Raw genomic sequence first — 18801 nt, forward strand, 5'->3', positions numbered from 1 at the left:
GGTTCTGTATTCACTAAGTTTTATCTGGACCTAATTCCCAGGAAAAAAAACCTCTCATATCTGTTTACACGGGCAGGATAAACTGGCTGTGTTCTTTGTATTCCTAGTGTGAGCTGGTAATTATCCATCTACTGCTGGGATCTTTCATGTAACTGGTGGGCATTTCAGACACCACGTGCATCCCTAATCTCCCTGGGATCCTCTAGGAACAAAATTATTTGATACGAAAACCTTTGATATTACAAGTTGTGTTTAACATTTCAAGCCTCATTCACATCAGTGCAGTTCAGTGGGCTGCTAAGCACACAGGACAAGGGATCGGATTGTGGAGGGAAAGAAGCCTAGAGCTGTAGTCTGTAAACTGAAGGTATATCACACAGAATAATAGCAGTGACCTGCTGAAGAAGTCTCTAGAATTTATTAGCCCAGGGTGCAGTTAGTGAGGCGGTTGAACATAATGGCAGGAAATTCTTTTTTTTCAAATAAGTAAATAAATGAGAAGATGAGTGGAGAGAATGATTAAGAAGCTCTTGGTGTATGTAGATTGCGTGTGCTTTGCATATGGTGCAATCTATTGTGGACTAATTATCCACACGGGAACGTACCGCACCCTCTATTGATCTAAATACTGCAGTCACATCTCGGTCTTTTCGTTTTCTGCAAATCACTAAAGGCTTTGACAATTTCCACGTGGGCCAGAGCCCCGGCAAGCAGCCGAACAGTTACTGTACATCACGGAGGTACTAATGTCTGTAGCTGAAACACCTGCTAACCTGCTATTGTAAGCATTTATCTGGTATTTGCCTGGGGCGGACATAAATGAATAAATAAACTTTCTCCAGTCATATTACATGAGTTAATGCATTGTAGCCTTATGTAAAGCAGCAAGGCACGTTCTTCTGGGGCTTTTTAAAAATCATTATTTGTGGCAAGTTCGAACATCTCTGCTTCATTTTCCTCACTTAGGCTTCTGCCAGGGCCCTCGCGACTGCAGGGCTAGTTGGCCTTTGCTCCAGGAAAAAATACCTTTGAGACAAACCGCCTTCCTAATCCTCAAAGAGCTTTAAAATGACATTACAGAGAGGATGGATGTATTAAACAACTCGGCTGTCTATGGGCGGAATCAATAGCTGTGGGTACATAGCTTACACTGTATCTACTTACACAGGGCTTGCACGTATTTGGAGAGGAGAGCCTTTCTTTTGACAAGGTGGCACCAGCTGTGTCAAGAAATAGCACAGCTGTAGATCCCCGACACATCTGGCTGTCCTTTCAGGGTTTACGGGAAAAAAGGTGTAAAGCAGTGACCAGAAAGGGCGGACTACTGCAAGAAGCCTTATTTGCAGCTACATTTTTTCATTTGAATATTTTTTAAAGTATTAAGGCTGAGCTATCAATTAAAAATAAAAACCTGGAGTTGGTGGTTGTAATCTTTTAAAGCTATAAGGGTGCAATACTTCGGTCAGTAGAACGTATAGAATATATCTCTCAGACAACAAGATCATTAAGTTCAGCAATTATAACATGGAGCCTCAGTGAAGTTGGTAAAGCAGTGATTTTTCAACCTTTTTCATCTCATGGCACACATAAACTAATTACTACAATTCTGCAGCACACCAAAAAATATATATTTTTTGTCGATCTGACAAAAAAAAAATAGGTATAATTTTGAGTCATTCACACCGGATAGCTATTGTTGTGTTTACTGTTGTCATTCTTGTGGCACACCAGTGTGCCGTGGCACACCGGTTTGGAAATTGCTAGAGTATAAATAAAAATGCATTGTGCTTTAAAATGTGCTATCTATCCACAAACCTGTCTTGATTTATGGTTATTTTTACATGTTCTATAGGGTTTGCTCCAATTTAAAAAAAAAAATCTGTTTCTTTTTTTAAATTTAGAAATCCTATAAGGAAGATTATACATGTCAGGACCTAATATGGAAGCTGGCTTCCAAAAATTGATGCCCCTTACATAAAGGGAGAAGAGAATTTAACCCTCATCAGTTTTTGCATCATCTTTAGTTTTTTATTTTAATGCCAATGGGAGAAATGTCCCTAATTTAACTTCTTCAGTTTTTGCTGCCTAAGTTTCTTATACTGCAACAGGAGAGCAATGGTAGAAGTTAAAAATGAAAACCAGCCTTGGCCAGATAGCTCAGTCAGCTAGAGAGTTGTCTAGATACACCAAGGTTGCGGGTTCAAACCCTGGTCAGGGTGCATTGATGGATGGAGCAATAGATCAATGTTTCTCTCCCTCCCTCCCTCCCTCCCTCCAAAGTCAATAAGCAAAAATTTAAAAAAGAAAAGAAAACCAGCCTTGGCATTATACAAATTTGCATAAAATCCACAAAAACTAACTCAAAATTAGTAGCTCTAAATGTAAGAGCTAAAACTATAAAAATCCTAAGGTGGGGGGTGTAAGGGCAGAGGGTGGGGTGGGAACTGGGTGGAGGGGAGCTATGGGGGGAAAAAAGAGGAACAACTGTAATAATTTGAACAATAAAGATTTATTTTAAAAAAATCCTAAGAGAAATTCTAGATCTAAGTTTTTGTGATCTTGAGTTAGGCATTTTTTCATATGACAGACGACAAGAAGTAGATATATTAGAGATCAAAAATGTAAAAACTTTTGTGCTTCAAGAACACAATTGAGAAAATGAAAAAAAAAAAACAACCCATGGAATGGGAGAAATATTTGCAAATCCTACATCTAGTGATTTGTATCCAGGATATCTAAAGAACTGTAAAAATTCAATAAATAGAAAATCAATCCCATTAAAGAATAAGCAGAGGATCAGAATAGGTATTTTTAAAGGATATATACAAATACCAGGAAGCACATTAAAAGATACTCAACATCAGTAGTTACTAGGGAAATGCAAATCAAAACCATAATGAGATACCACTACACACTCTCTAAGATAGATGTATTAAGAAAGGTAGGCTGGAAGAAATGTTGATGAGGATGTGGAGAAACTGGAACATTGCTGGTGGGAATCTAAAACATTGCAATGACTTTAGAAAACAGTTTTGCCAGTTCCTCAGAAAGCTAATCAAAGAGTTATCATATACCAAAGATAAATGAAAGTACACATCTACACAAAACTTATACATATGGGTACAAACTTGTGCATACATGTAATAGCAGCATTATTCATCTTAGCCAAAAAGTGTAAAGAACCCAACACCCATCAACTGATGGATGTATAAATAAAATATGGTATATCCATTCAATGGAATATTATTCAATGATGAAAAATAAAACAGTTGTACACACTACAGCACAGGTGAACCTTGAAAATAGTATTGTCAATGAAAAGAGACAGCCACAAAAGACCATGTATCATATGATTCCATATAGATATATCATTATGTGTAATAATGACAGGTAATTAAGCACAGAGCTATGTGTTTGCTTCAACTCTTTTTGTCAATGACAAGTCTACTGTTTTCTAATACCCATAAGATAACATCTATGATATTTAATAATGTTACCAAAGGAAAAAATAATCCCCATTTAGGAGAAATGTCTCTGAATATTTTTTTTTCATTGAAGGGGATAGATCTGTGTTTTAGGGGAAAACACTAACACTACTGAATGTTATGTGGGAAAATAGTTGACGGTAAAAATGTTGCTAAGTTTATTCATTTATTAGCCTGACTATGTATTGAACCCCTACAACGTGTCAAGTACTGCTTGAAGCCAAGGATCTTTAATGGTGAACCAACTTCTGTGGAAGCAGATGCCAAACAAGTAAACAAATTAATAAAATGCTTGCGCACAGTAATAACTGCTAAGAGGAAAGAGGGTAATGAGATAGAGAGCATCTGTGAGAGGACAGAGTGAGGGAAAAGATCTGCACAATCCAAGGAAAGAGAGCCCCAAGCAGTTGCAAAAGGAAAAGTTGGCAGGTAGAGAAGAGGAAGCTCGATGTCACCGGAGCAGAAGAGCGGCTGTGTGGCTGCGTTGTGTCACGAGCAGAGTGGGAGGTCAGCTGAACAGGCGAGGCTAGACCATCTGAGGTCGCATAAGACCACCAAGGAGTCTGGAGTTTATTCAAAGTACAATAGCAAGTCATTGGAGAGTTTTAAGAGGGACAGTGTCCAGCCTGTTCAGTGTAGCTCAGTTGTTTAGGTATTATTCAGTGCACCAGTTTGATTCCTGATCAGGGCACATGCCTGGGTTGTTGGTTCCATCCCCAGTAGGGGGCATGCAGGAGTCAGCCGATCAATGATTCTCTCTCATCATTGATGTTTCTATCTCTTCCTCTCTCCCTCTCTTTTTTCCTCTTTCTCTAAAAATAAAATATTCTTAACACAAAAAAAGGAAAAAAGAGGGCCAGGGCCAGGATCAGATGGGACTTTTTTAATGACATTAATTGTGTGGGAAAAAAGTGGAGACCAGGGGAGGGGGTGCGTGTAGCCCAGGTCAGTGGTGCCGATGACTATGTTGGCAGCCACAGAGATGGTGAAAAGTACTTCGATAAGACTTGCTTAAGACATTTCTCTTTCTGCTTGATTTTATTCTTGTGGGATGTAAGAATATCGAACATTTTGTTTAGAATGTAGAAGTGAATTTCTGACTGATTATCTGGCCTTGCCAAAATGAAAGGCACACAATGGCACCTGATTATTTTTCTGGGCAGCTCCGGCCACCTCTACCTCAATACTTAGGGTGTAATCAATAAACATAACAGAGGCTATTCATTCCACCAGGATGGACTCCAACAAAGGGGCTCTATTCACACGAGTAATAGGCAGGCTTCACCTGTTCCTTCACAGTCTGCATTATGTGGAGCGTCTCCAGTCACCTACCTGCTTGACTGCTCAATGGTGAGGAAATGCCCTGTTGGCTTAAGGATGATTATAAAGCTGAGATGTTTACATTTCTGGTCGCCAAGATAGGTCCTTCCAATGAGGGGGAGGCATTGTTCATGACAACGGGATAGATGACACACGCATTTTCAAGATTATGAAATCTAGTGCTTGCTGAGGTTGGGTTAGTTTTGAAAGTATTCTCCGGGAAACAGCATTTCCAATGCAATTATGAAATGTTATGTTAACAGGCTTAGTGAATTTTAGCTGGCATGTGCTACTGACCATGTTTCAAAACAAATTGCTTTTGAAACATGGTCATTATTATTATTATTTGTCTGGCCTCTTTCATTGGGAAGAGACTATCTGCCTCTTCTTAGATTTGTATCACCAGGCGGGTGGCCGCATAGAGATCTACAAGCACTTAGATAAAGTGTTAACATTCATTAAGTTGAACTTTTTCGGTTAGAAGGCTGGTGCTCTGGGTTTATTTTAGGGCAATTAAATATGATTTATTCTCCAACGTCTATTGACTTATTCATCCAGCAAATGATTATTGACTGCTTGCTGCTATGTTAGACAATGCGAAACAGACAAAGAAGACTACTTAATAATAATAATGGCGAGCATTTGTGGAGTAGATCTGTGAGCCAGCACTCAGCGCTGCATGTGCTTTATCTCACTATAAATACCTGATGATGCAGCTATTGTTATTACTTCCAAGGAGTGGAGAAGAAAACCAAGGCATCAAGGCATCGGGGCTAAGATATTCAACCCACCCAGAGGGAGCCAGCATCCTGTCCTCAGAAACCATGTGTGTGAATAGGGGAGATAGAGTACCTATGCCAACAAGAATCCTTCATCGAGGATTCAAACACAAAAGCAGGTAAAAGCAGACAGCTATAGGTACTGAAAGAAAAATGTCACCTCCATCCAAAGGCAGTGGTTAGAGGTTCTCAACCTTGGCTACAGGTTGTAATCACCTGAGAAGTTGAAAAAAAACAAAAAACAAAAAACTGATGCCTTGGTCCCAACCCCAGAATTCTGACTTTAATCGACCTGGCAAATGCTTGTACAGCTGGATTTTCCCAAGTTCCCCCAAGTGATTCTAATGTGCAGCCAAGTTGAAAACCCCGGGCTAAAGGGACTAGGGGAAGTGTTAGGAAAGGGAGAGGTTCGGAGTTGCTTTGTCAAGAATAGGTAACTATTTTATGCCCAGCTGGTGTGGCTCACCAGAGGGCGTACAGGAGGTAGCTGATCAGTGATTCTCTCTCATCATTGATGCTTCTCTCTCTCTCTCTCTCTCTCTCTCTCTCTCTCTTTCTCTCTCTCCCTCTCCCCCTTCCTCTCTAAAATCAATAAAAATATATTTTAAAAATTAGGTAAGTATCTTAAAAGAAAGGTCAGGGGTGCAAATGGGAGTAGATGAGCATGTTGTGAAATAGAAGAGATCGTTGTTACTCAACCTGTGGTCCTGGGACCAGTCTCATTGGCACCGCCCTGGCGTTTGTTAGAGATGTGGAGTTTCAGGTTGTCCCAGAGCCCATGATTCAGAATCTGCAAACCCACGTGATCCGTGTGCACATTACAGTTTGAGAAACACTGGTCTAGAAAAATAAAAACAAGACGAGAAACCACAGAGCATTGGGAAATGGTACAAGGGGTCAACAGGAGGACTGAGTGGAGCACGTGTGTTGGTGTGACAAAGCGGGGGCCACGTCACCAGGTGCTTTGCTGCAGTTGGCATCTTCTTCTGTGGATGGTTGAAAGGGGAGAAACGTTCCAATAACAGTGACGTGTGCAGGATGATTTAGGATGACAATCTGGTGACGATTTGCAGAACAGATTGGAGACAGGGAGAAGCCGGCAAGGTGGAGGTGTTCAGAGGGGCCTCCATATAAATTCTCAGTTCCCAAGCATGCAAAGAGTGAAACTCAGGTCGGGGTGCAATTCAGTCAGCAAGTTCTTATCTTCACAACACAGTGTTTTATTTTAAGGAATTCTTATCTCCCGCAGTCTGACTTTGGAGCTACATTGTGTATCTGAATAGAGATATAGGCTACATCTTCCTCTGAGTGGCAGCCAGCGTATGTAGAACAGCTTTGTTATTTCATCTGTAATACCCCTCAAGCCCCATATCAGACGACTATATGGAGGAACAAGAACAGAATTCTAATGGTACAAGAAAGACATTTATGTTTGTCCAGCCACAGTGTGATAACATCGCACCATAAATTTTCTCTGTGATCATAGAACAGGGTATCGTGTTTAATAAACTGTTCTAAGATGGACTACTACAGCCCTGGCCTGTGCGGCTCAGTTGATTGGAGAAAAGTTGCTGATTTGATTCCCAGTCAGGGCACCTGCCCAGGTTGTGGGCTCAATCCCCGGTGGGGGGCTTGCAGGAAGCAGCTGATCTGCTTCCACATCAGTGTTTTTCTTTCTCTCTCCCTCTCCCTTCCTTGCTCTCTAAATATCAATAGTTTTTGTTTTTAATATATTTTATTGATTTTTTACAGAGAGGAAGGGAGAGGGATAGAGAGCTAGAAACATCGATGAGAGAGAAACATCGATCAGCTGCCTCCTGTACAACCCCCACTGGGGATGTGCCTGCAACCAAGGTACATGCCCTTGACCGAAATCGAACCTGGGACCCTTCAGTCCGCAGCCGATGCTCTATCCACTGAGCCAAACCAGTCAGGGCAATCAATAGTTTTTTGTTTTGTTTTTTAAAAAAGGGTTACTACAAATTCTTGGGGAATTATCTCTTTAGATATTACTCCAGCTGAAAATATTAAATTATGAACCTATCCCGAATGTCATTTTTTATTTGATAAGTATGAGGTTCTTTAGGACCTATAGCAATGACAGTGCCGAAGGATCATCGTTAAAAGGGACAGCAACCATTTCATGCATGGAATTGACCAGTTGATAGAAATTTTTAGTTGGCCAAGTGCTGGGCACATGCACTGACATTAATTTATTTTAATATAAGAGAACACTTTACAGAATGTAAAAATCTAATGTATTGCTTTGCATACAGTAGGTTCCTTTGTTGAAGGAACAAATGTGAAGAATTAGTATGAAAATATATTGTATTATAAATACATTTAAAAATCATCTTTATTAAATAGAACTTATGTGAAATAAACTGCATATGAATAAAGTATATACATATTCTTTTAAAATTGAAAATAACTGGGCAAACTTAATAATGAAATGAATTACAAGTATCTTTGAAGTTATATGTTAGTAATCAACATAAAAACATATTACCCAAATGATCATAAGGTGGTAATTCTAAGTATATTCAGATTTTAAAATTCAAGTTTACAGCTAGAAATTTCCCAAAATTACCCATCTTAAATCTTGATACTGCAATTTGCATGTGTCGCCACCAGATGGTGGTGTTCACTTTAGTCATGATCACATGATCTCAGCCACTGTTAACCATTATAACACAGGTGAAGAAAACTGCTATTCACACTATGAATACCCAAGTCTTTGTGTATGGGGAGGGGAGTGGGGATGGAGGGGAGGGGAGGAGAAGGGAAATAAAAAATTAATGGGTTGCTTTTTTGTTGGCAAGCATTTAAAACATAAATAAGAATAAGTCGTAGACCTAGGCCCTTAAATAATTATTTATTATAGAAGTGAGGCAGTTATATTGTTAAATATAAGAGGTGGTAAAACCTCCTGTTTTTCTGGTAAGCAAAGCTTTGAAGAGAGAAAAAGGAGAATATTAAAAGGGGAGGAAACAAGACATGTCAAAACACAGGGCGTAATTTATGAAAACAACAACAACAGTGATTGTATATTATCGAAATGTGGGGTGCATGGTTGGTAAGTGGGGAAGGAGTACTTGATGGTAGGTTTGAAATAGATGGTCAGGAGCAAGGCATGCCCTGCTGTTGGGTTTCAATGTCATTGTTAAGGCAGTAGGGAGTAATGGAAGGTTTTTAGGAAAGAGATGGCATGATAAAATCAATCTATAGGATAAGGAGATTTTAAGAAATAAATTCGTGAATAGAACTTTGCCTTATCAGGGGGAAACATGGCTCCTAAGGAGATCCTTGGTGAGAAAATATTATCAACAGGAATTTTCCAGGAGTCTCTTGCCTCCTCTACTTCCCCCCCTGCTAGGTTATCAGATCAATTTGTGCTGCCACCCCTTACCATTTGCCTTGGGGTTCAGGGAAAGGAGGGACTCTTAGCTCCTTGTCAGAGCCACATCTAGCTTCCTCCTCCCCACCTTCTCTCCAGCTGAAATGTGGGTTGTGTATATTCTTGGCCTTAGTTCTGCTCTTCTTTTTTATCCTTTCAATGGCTGTGGCCGTGCCTTGGCCTGTTAGAACTCTCTGTACAGGTTTGGAACCCATGTGGGATGAGGTCAGGGGTAGGAATGGGAAAATTACACTTCCTAATCTAAATCCTTTAATGGCCACTTAGTTTATTGCTTGCGTTGACCTTGAGTGTTTGGCCTTTTTCGTAAAATCGAAAGGAAGGCCATGTGCCTCATATCTGATCTGTTCTAAGAATAGGTGCCCTGCTCATTGGGGGTGCTGGATGCTGCCTAAGTCTGGGGACCCTGGAACAAAAGTGATTTCTCTGTTTTCTATAGAAACTGTTCACTGAAGCTGGCTTCTGTCCCTCTTAGGTTTGCCAGAAGACCAAAGACGCACAGTTTGATCGCAGATAATACTAATCCTCTCCTACAACGAACTGGCAACCTTTTCTCTCAGAATATCTTGGAAGTGTTCCTTTTGGGGGTGGAGGGTGGAAGGAGGACTGACCAGGAAAAACACACACAGGGTTTTTCATCTCCGAATCAAAAACACTCTTCCCACTTCTATTTCTCAAACTTCACTGCTCTGCAGAAGGCGTTGTCCCCTCTAAGTCCCCATGACTGTCATCACGGGGCGCTTCCCAGTGCTTTTGGAAGCCTGGCATTGGGGGTTGCCCCCTTCCCAAAGAAATAGGTTGGGAAGATGCGGTGAGGACAGTGTTCTTATTGCAACTCGCCTCCTCCCAGGTTTCTGGGCAGAGCTCTAACCTCCCCTTAACCTGTTACTTCTCTGAGCATGTTTGTTGATCACTGGCAACTGTTCAAAGGCTTTGAGGGAGAAAAGAGAAAGGACAACAGAAAGCTGAATTCCCACCCATTCAGGATCTCCTGTTTGAGCCGGTGCACAGTACACGCGGCCTCTCAGAATGTGGAGTGCGTCCGAGGCCTCTTGAAACCTCATATGAATGAGAGCAGCACCTGACCCTTTCTGCTGCTCCTTAGCAGAACTGCATGGTGCAAGGAATGTCTTCTGTGCTATTGCTGCCATCCTTCGGCCCTTCCTCCCTCCTCCCCACCCCTCCATGAACTGCCTTCCTTTGTAATTTTAATATACTTCATTTAACAAAATACATCGAGAGCATCATCCTTTCAACATAGTCTCCGTATAAAATGATGAAGGGGATCTTTTACATTCTCTGTCTAGTGGTAAGTTTTCAAAATTTGGTATTTTACACTTTACAGCCTATTTCCATTTGAATAGCCACATTTCAAATGCTTAAATCCTTGTGTATTACTCATGGCTACTGTGTCAGACATCACATGATCAACATTTGCAAGTCGAATGCATACTTTTTATTTTTCTATTTAAAAAACATACCTTAACCTGCCCAATGCTGAACTGCTTACTTGAAGCGCCATCTTTTATCCTGGAGGCAGCTGACTCTTATACCATGTGCAATACCACCGCTTACATAGGTCGTGTTCCCTGCCCTTTCCATGGGTAAGCTCATTGTCTATTCACAGCGGCACTGATTGTTAGTCACTGTTTATTTGCTGAGAAAAACTGAGACTTAAAGAGGTCACCTAATTTGCCTGGGGTTGCCAAGCTTGTGGACGGAAAGGGTCAGATGGGCTCTGCAACTTTTCCAACCCCCTCTTGTGTCTATAGCTTTAGCATCTTTAGAGCTCCTATCTGAAAAGAGCTTTATTAATCACACCTCGTGAATGAGAACCCTGCAGCCAGGGAGACCGGTACCTTGCAGACACCTGCTTACTGGATTCTGGTTCCTGTGCCAGGTACCTGTTCTCAGAATGAGCTTGCACATTCCAGAGACTATATACCCTGTTCGTCTCACTGCCATGTTCCTTACTGTGGGGACACAGCTGAGCCATGCGGTGGGTTTCCTGGCGTTATTTTGCTCCCTTCACCATTTTTGGCGCTCTGGAACCTGCTGCTTGGGAATGTATTAATGTGTTTTACAATAGGCCAGGCCTCATGAGTTTGAGAGGGAATATTAGAATTTACACAGCACCATATAGATGCTAAGTAATTATTGCTCATCACTTTCCATCATTTATGGTTACAAAGAATGCTGGCAACACATCTAGGAGAGAAGGTTGATTTGCCTCCATTTGGTAAATGTGATGATTGAAGTTCAGAGATGTTAGGTAATGCGGACCCAGGTCACACAGCAAATAAGGGGCTGAGATGATCTGAAGCTCTCCTCTGAAGCCTTCGCACTTTCATTCCATCAAGATGCTTTTAAAGAAATGACAGGACGGTTGCTTTTAGCCAAAGGGCAATGGGAGGTTCATAACCCGGGAATTCATTCTCACCGGGGTGCCATGTCATTTGATGGTAATGAGGATCTTCAGGGCCTGGGTCTGTGGACAGAATGTTAGGTGATCCTGTACGTTTCAAATATAGATATTCACTTTGGAAACGAAGCTAAATCACCTTTGCCGTGTGGATGTGTTTCACCAATAAGACATCTTGGCTCATTTATTTTTCATTTATTAATCTATCTGTGGGTCATCAGACAGTACAAGGGTGGACTTAGTTGGAATTTCTCTCTCACTTTCTCCCATTTCCCCCTCTTTGTTCTTCCCTCCCTTTCCTCCTCCCAGCATCAAGGTCAAGTAATGGGGGGTGTCACTTCCAAGCTGTTCATGACCTTGGGTGAATTCCACCTTCTAGTCCTCAGTTTCTTCACCTGTAATATGTTTGTTATAATAATACCTCAAACAGTTGTTTGAAGAAGAAAATCAATTAATATATGATCAATACCTAGACTATAATAAGCCCTTAGGAAAAGTTAGTCATTGCTATTCCTTAATCAAATAGGTATTAACCCAGTCCTCACGTAAGACACGCGGGGTTCTTTGCTAAGGAGCGAATGGAATTTTCCTGGTCGAGTCTCTCTCTGGTTTTCAGCACAATGCTCCTCTTCATCCTCTTGTATGGTTATATTTCAAATATAAATTTAAAATCTATATTCAGAGTCCTTTTCTCTTATCCCCTGATCACTGGCAACCCATCTCTCTGTCCCTTTTCTCTGAGAGTGTCTCACAGCATGCCTCTGGGAGGGTACCTGGGAGGAAAACAAACCTAGTCATGTGAAAAACGCAGGAACATAGTAAAACTAACAATTATGTAGCCCTCACCAATGTTTTTTCTGGGAGGGTACCTGGTCATGGTGAGCAGCCTGGGAGGAAAACAAACCTAGTCATGTGAAAAACACAGGAACACAGTAAAACTAACAATTATGTAGCCCTCACCAATGTTTTTCTTTTTGGAAGTGCTTTGAAAACATTAACTAATTAATTAATCAGAAAGAATTTCTGCCAATCAGTGAAAATGCTCCTTACAATGTATTAAGCCTCTTGAAAGGTATGATTTATTCAGTGAGATGTTTTCTCTTGAATCTTAAGGGAATCTTCGGTTTCTTTTTTGGGAGACATTTCAGGAGATTTTGTGGAATCTCTGCACACTCCTCTCACTCTTTGCATCCCAGCAAGCATGAGTATGTGAACACACACACACACACACACACACACACACACACACACACACATATGCTCGCACGCGCGCACAGTGTCCTTTTAGGATGAGGCCTGCTGACATTAAATTCATTAAAATAGTATGTAAGATTATCTAACCTACTGTGCTTATCAGCTTTTTATTGACCTGCCAGCAAAGTTAAGACAAAAAATCCCCAGTGAGTCTCAAGTATCAATGTCACCTGTTATACTGATCTAATTTCCTGTCTCCTCTACTGGCCGGGAAACCCCTGGAGGGCTGGGACTTTATTGCCATATCCTTAAAGCCTAGCTATTCAAAGAGCTTCCACAACCTTAGCCCCCTTCTGTAGCCTACAAAACATAACTTAATCTCTCTGTGACAGAGCAGGAGAGTAGTAATAATACTCTTATGTTCATTAATTCAACAAATATTGAGCACCTGCCATTCATTTATTTATATATTCCTATAGCATACACTTTATTCAGTCTAAGTCTTTTGTGCAAATCACAGTGATGGATTCAAAGATGATCCAAACAAGGTTATTGAATACAAGGAGTTTCTTGTCCAGCAGAAAAGAGAAGGCAAGAACATAAATAACTTGAATATAAAGGAGACATGATGAGCACCTATAATAAGGTGCCTTCAGAAGAAGGGCATGGGGCATTCTGGCAGGACTTTTGGAAGTAGATGACAACTGAGTGGAATATTGAGGGAGGAATTGGATTATGACATGATGTGGGCAGAGGTGTTGCTCCAGATAGAGAAAAATTAACGGGGGGCAGGAGGAACCATGAACAAAGGAAAGTCTGGTTGCTTGGGAATCATTGATTTTGCCTAGGGCTATGTGGGGAAGAAGGTTAGAAGACGTATCCAAGAAATCAGCAATGGCCTTAGAGTTGGGAAAGACAGCCCTCTATGGGTCCCACCGGTAACAGCCATCACTAGTCAATCTCAGCACTATGTAGAGCACATGGATCTGACCTTCAATTCCCCTTTCCGACACCGCTCGAGGCAGTCACTGCTAATCAGAGGTATTGAAACGCATCGGTTAAGGGGACGCCAAGCACATGCCACTCCTGAGCTACATCATGGAGACCCTTACATGATGGACTGGGGAATGTAGGCTTTGTTTTTCTGGCATCAGGTAATAATCAAGCATGGATTCAGAGTCAACACCATTAAGATCATGTGCTGCTCTACAATATTATAATCTCAATATTATAATCCCAGAAGGTCTCTTGAAGTACGGGCATTTGGAAGCTTACCTGTGAGTTCAATGAAGCCTTTCGAATATTTGATGTAAAATTTTAAATTGTATCTCCTTTATTCCCTGCTTATTAGTTTCTACTTCTTGCTATTCTTAATTTTCTAGCAATAACGATTTACCTCCTGTTTTCTAATTCCCTAAGGACTTGTAAATTCAGACCTATTAGAATACTGCATAAAAATTAAAGCATGTAGGCTCTGAGCAACTATAGAGGGGTTTTAAGAATTTAAATTCAGATACGACTACACCTGTGCGAGCTGCTCAGGCATCAAATTTATTCTCTGACTGATTTCTGGAAAGATGAATGATTACCATTCAAGATACAATCTCTTACCTTATCAGTTATCCTTTTCTACACAGGGTGTTCCATGCAAAATGCAAATGCTGGAGCATGGGCAAACCACATGGCGCCTGAGTCGTCACATTCTGAAGGGTCTTTCCTGGCCTCTCTGGAAAGCAGGAAATTGTAACATCTACAGAATCTTCAAAAAGATATTTACAGACATTGGAAATAAACATGGAGAACTGTAGAGATTTTGAAAAGCTCAGTTTCTCTCCACGGCTACATTTCCCATCCTTAGGAGAGTGAAAATTTTCCAGCCTATACCCTACAGAGGACTCTAGGTCACTGAGCAGAAGATCCACTAAGAGTGAATAACCTGGGAAATGACTGACACCTACACTCCAATGCTAGTTACAAGCAAAGGGAATCCAGGCTCATCAAAGAAGGCTCAAAAGTCTCTGCTCCAATGACACTCATTTTGGTGGGTCCCAGCCACCAAACTCCACACACATCCATTTTCTAATGCGCTAAGTAGACTAAATAATGCTGTTTTAGGGAGCCTATCTAATCTCAGTTGAGTTTTCTTGGAGGACAGAAATACTACTCTAGATGAAGTAGGATGGTATATACATGCATGCCAAGTGTAGCTAAGTCACCACCATCAATCACTCTGACCCGTCCCCACATCTGGCTCTGTGTGCAAAGGGGATATGAGAAACTTAAGGCAACAGAAGGCAGAGTTCATCACATGGGTTTTGGCATCAGACAGACCTGGACTGGCACCCTCGCTTGATGACTCAGTAGTTATATGGCTTTGTATAAATGGTTGGCTCTTTCAGAGCCTCTGTTTCTTCCCCTATAAAATGAGAATCATGACGGCACTTACCTCGGAGAGTTGCTGTGGGGAGTAACTACAATCTACATGAAAGTACTCAACATTAGAAGTACTAGGACCCTCCTCAGAAGGCTTAAAAGTTGATGTACTGGGTGCCCCAGCAGAACACCCACTAACATTTCAAGTTTTCAGCAAGTTTTTCTTGATGGTTGTCCTTTTTTATTTTCTTCATGGGTTATTCTCATCACTAGTTAAATGATTCTGCTGCTCTCATGACAAAATTCACATGAACATAGGAAGGGGTTATCAAGCATCCCAGAGAGCTTCCTATTTCTGAAAGACTCTAGGGAACAGGGACTAAATCTATTCTTAAGGGGAAGGAACAAAGTTGAATATTTAACTTTTTCTTAGCAGCCCATCATCCGCTTTTTTATAATATTTCAATGTAGAGTAAGTTAACAGCCAAACAATTGCAGAAGACAAATCCACAGTTAAGGGCCAGTGCGTATTTAGAGCTGATATAAATGTCTGTAGCTGTGAGGTAGGTAAATAAATGAGGACAATTTGTGGATGTTTTTTGGGTACACCTACAAAGGGGTGCTCAAATGGGGAGCCAAATAATAGGGACAGAGTAAGGAATGGATGGGCTCAAGATGTTTTTCCATTTACTAGTAAAGCATCTCATTCTTATAGACTAGGAAGAATTATTACAGGCTAGGAATCTCTGCAAAGAGTTTGACATCAATATCCTGTTTGGAGGTAATCCTCCAAAATGGAAAGGTGTTTAACAAAAGCTTCCTATTTGTAATCAAAGCCTTGTCACTGAGCATGCCCAATAGTTTGCCACAAGCAGAACTGTCCAAAGTGCTGTTGTTACTTTGCCGTGGTTTGTATCCACAGCTGAGGCTGGGAATGAGAAGAGAGTTGCAAGGTGAGTCCTCAAAAGGCAAAGGAAGAGGGGCCTGACCAAAGGTGGGTCTCTGAGGAGTGGTATCAGGTGGGAGGGTGGTGCCTAAGGTTTGCTAAGTTCCCTGCAGCATTTTCTCTCTGATCGAGGACCCTCTAGTCCCCTGGGCAGGAACCTCTGAAAACTGTGGATACTCCATCTGCCATTCATGACATCCTGTACCACTAGTCTTCAGTGAGAGAGGCATGGGTTTAAAACCTATGACATTGGCTGTGACCTTGATCAAGTAACTTTAAGTCTGAATCTCAAATGCCTTCTAAGATTTGATAATTTTTTAAAGTGCCATTAATAGTTCTTCATCTTAATAGACCCAGATGTATCCTTAGACACTGTAAGGGGGTTAAGCTGTGAAATCCACAGTGACACCCCAATCCAAATCTTCCCTGAAACTCTGGAGTTAGGCAGGCCCAGTTTCAAGTCCCCACTCTGTGATTTACTAGCTGTTGAGAGAGAGAGAGAGAGAGAGAGAGAGAGAGAGGTAAAAAGACAGTATAAAGCCTACCAGGTACTGTGAGATGAATGGAAAATGAAAAGACACATTCCTTTCTCTAGGTGTTTACAGTCTTGAGGATGGTGTGCATTGGGGAGACATATTCTAGCTAAATCACGGCAAAAGTGGAAAATTGGAACTCAACACATTTTAAAGAGAAAAGTGACATAATGCTTTGAAAGTCTATAATAAGGGGGGATTTGACTCGGCCAGAGAGATCATGGATGGCTTCCCAGAAGAAGTGACTGGTGTAGAGCACTAAAGGGCAAATATGAGTTTGGTAGATGAATAAGGGAGGAAAATACATTTCTAATAAGTGCTCACCGTCAGCCTCATAGCATATGAACAGCATCTTCTTGCTAGACTGTAAACTCCAAGAGTACAGGGTTGACGTCTTTGTCATCTTCCGTCACCTCTGAGATAGTGCTTAGAAGCACTAAGTACATGCATAGTAAATATTTGTTGAAAGAATGGATGTTAATAGGAAATCAATATGTGTTTGTTGAATGAAATAAAAAATAACTGCTATGCCCTCATCTCATTGGCTTTATTTGGGATACAATTAAGAAAGACACATAGTTTAGTCAAACAACATGGACTTTGGAGTCAAACAAACTATGCCCCTCTTATTCTGGCCCTGTCCCCTTGGGGACATCTGGGCATCTCCGTCTGAGCCTCCCTGTGTGTGCAATGGGAACAAGGATGGCTTCACTTCAGGGTTGTTGGACAGATTATGATGGTGCGTGAGCAGCACCTAATAACAGGGTGACACCAAGTGTGAGTCGAGACAAAAGTGCTGTCAGTGTTATTCGTGTTAGGACGTTGGTAAATTCCAGGCATGCCCTTTGTCAGACTTGTAGGTTGGTAAAGACAGGCCAGATACAAGTTATAATCAAGAGAGTGTTATCACCCAAATATCCACCACAGCTTCGCCTTTCTGGAAATGCCTGGAGTTCACCAGTAACCTGTGGTATTATTGTTGTTTTCTTTTTAAATTGAATGTATTGGAGTGATATTGGTTAATACGATTATTCAGTTTTCAGGGGTACAGTTCTATAACACATCATCGGTATACTGTATTGTGTGTTTACCACCCCAAGTCAAGTCTCTCTTCATCACCATTTGTGCCCCCTATACCCTCTTCTGCCTCCCGTCTCTCCCTTTCCCTCTGGTAATCACCATGCTGTTGTCTGTGTCTATGAGTGTGAGTGTGTGTGTGTGTGTTTTGTTTCATTTTTTTAAACCCTTCCCCTTTTTCACCTAGCCCCCCAACCTCCCTCTCATCTGACGGCTGTCAGTCTGTTCTCTGTATCTATGAGTCTGTTTCTGTTTTGCCTGTTAGCTTATTTTGTTCATTAGATTCCACATCTATGTGATATCATATGGCACTTGCCTTTCAGTACCCTGCATTTTATCCCCCGTGCCTAAGAGTCAGATTGCCAGGTCTAGATTCCCGGATGCATTGATTATAATTGACTGGCAGTTGGCAAAATATTCTGGGGCCTCAATTTTCATCTAGGGTTGACCATACAGTGTTTGGATGGGATAAAAAATCAGGTACTTCACGGGCATCGGATAGCTCGGAGCCTGCACAGGGTAAGGAAGCAGTAACTGTTAACTGTTAGTAGTACAACCGCCAGGCACTGCTGGGGTTTTGGTCAATTACCCTGTAACGGAATCAGCCCTTCCTGGGCAGGGAATTGCTTCCTTTGGAATTCCCTTTACAGAAAGAAGAAAAGCCGCCTTTCTCTGAGTTCTGGAAGCTTACTTTCCCCAGTACCATGCCCTCAGGGGCAGGTTTTGGGCCCCTGAGTCATAGAGGGGCTGAGGTCCCTGGCACCAACCTCTGCCTTCTCCCGACTCTAGAGTCTAGAAGCCACGGAGCTCGGCTCTGCCCCTCTCTGCGCTCCTAACCCTGGAAGGCGCGATCTGGGGTTCCAGCGGAGCACTGGGCATGCTCACAGCCCAAGGCAGGCTCGGGGTGTCCGCAGGACGCTCTGGCTCCTGTGCGCCCCTGTGTGCAGAGACCCGGGTGCAGCTGCCGGTTCATCCGGTTTCGCAGATCTGAACCCTCGGTATGTGCAGCCAGGAAACCTACGCTTCCCTGGCAAACCCCGAGGCAGAACTCAACTCTGCACCACTTGGGGTTTGCGCTTTCAGTATCAGGTCTTGGAAACGCCCGGTTAGGGTTCCCTCTCCAGACAAAGGGGTGCACGTGGCCCTGGCGCCCCCCTTTCGCAGTCATGAACCCCTCCCTGGCCCCCTACCCCGCAACCGCAGCAGCTGCAGCCCCAGCGCCACCACCCAGCCCCGCCAACCTCGGCCTTTGCGCGC

The sequence above is a fragment of the Myotis brandtii genome, unplaced genomic scaffold (genome assembly GCF_000412655.1).
Source record: "Myotis brandtii unplaced genomic scaffold, ASM41265v1 scaffold32, whole genome shotgun sequence".
Classification (NCBI taxonomy): domain Eukaryota; kingdom Metazoa; phylum Chordata; class Mammalia; order Chiroptera; family Vespertilionidae; genus Myotis; species Myotis brandtii.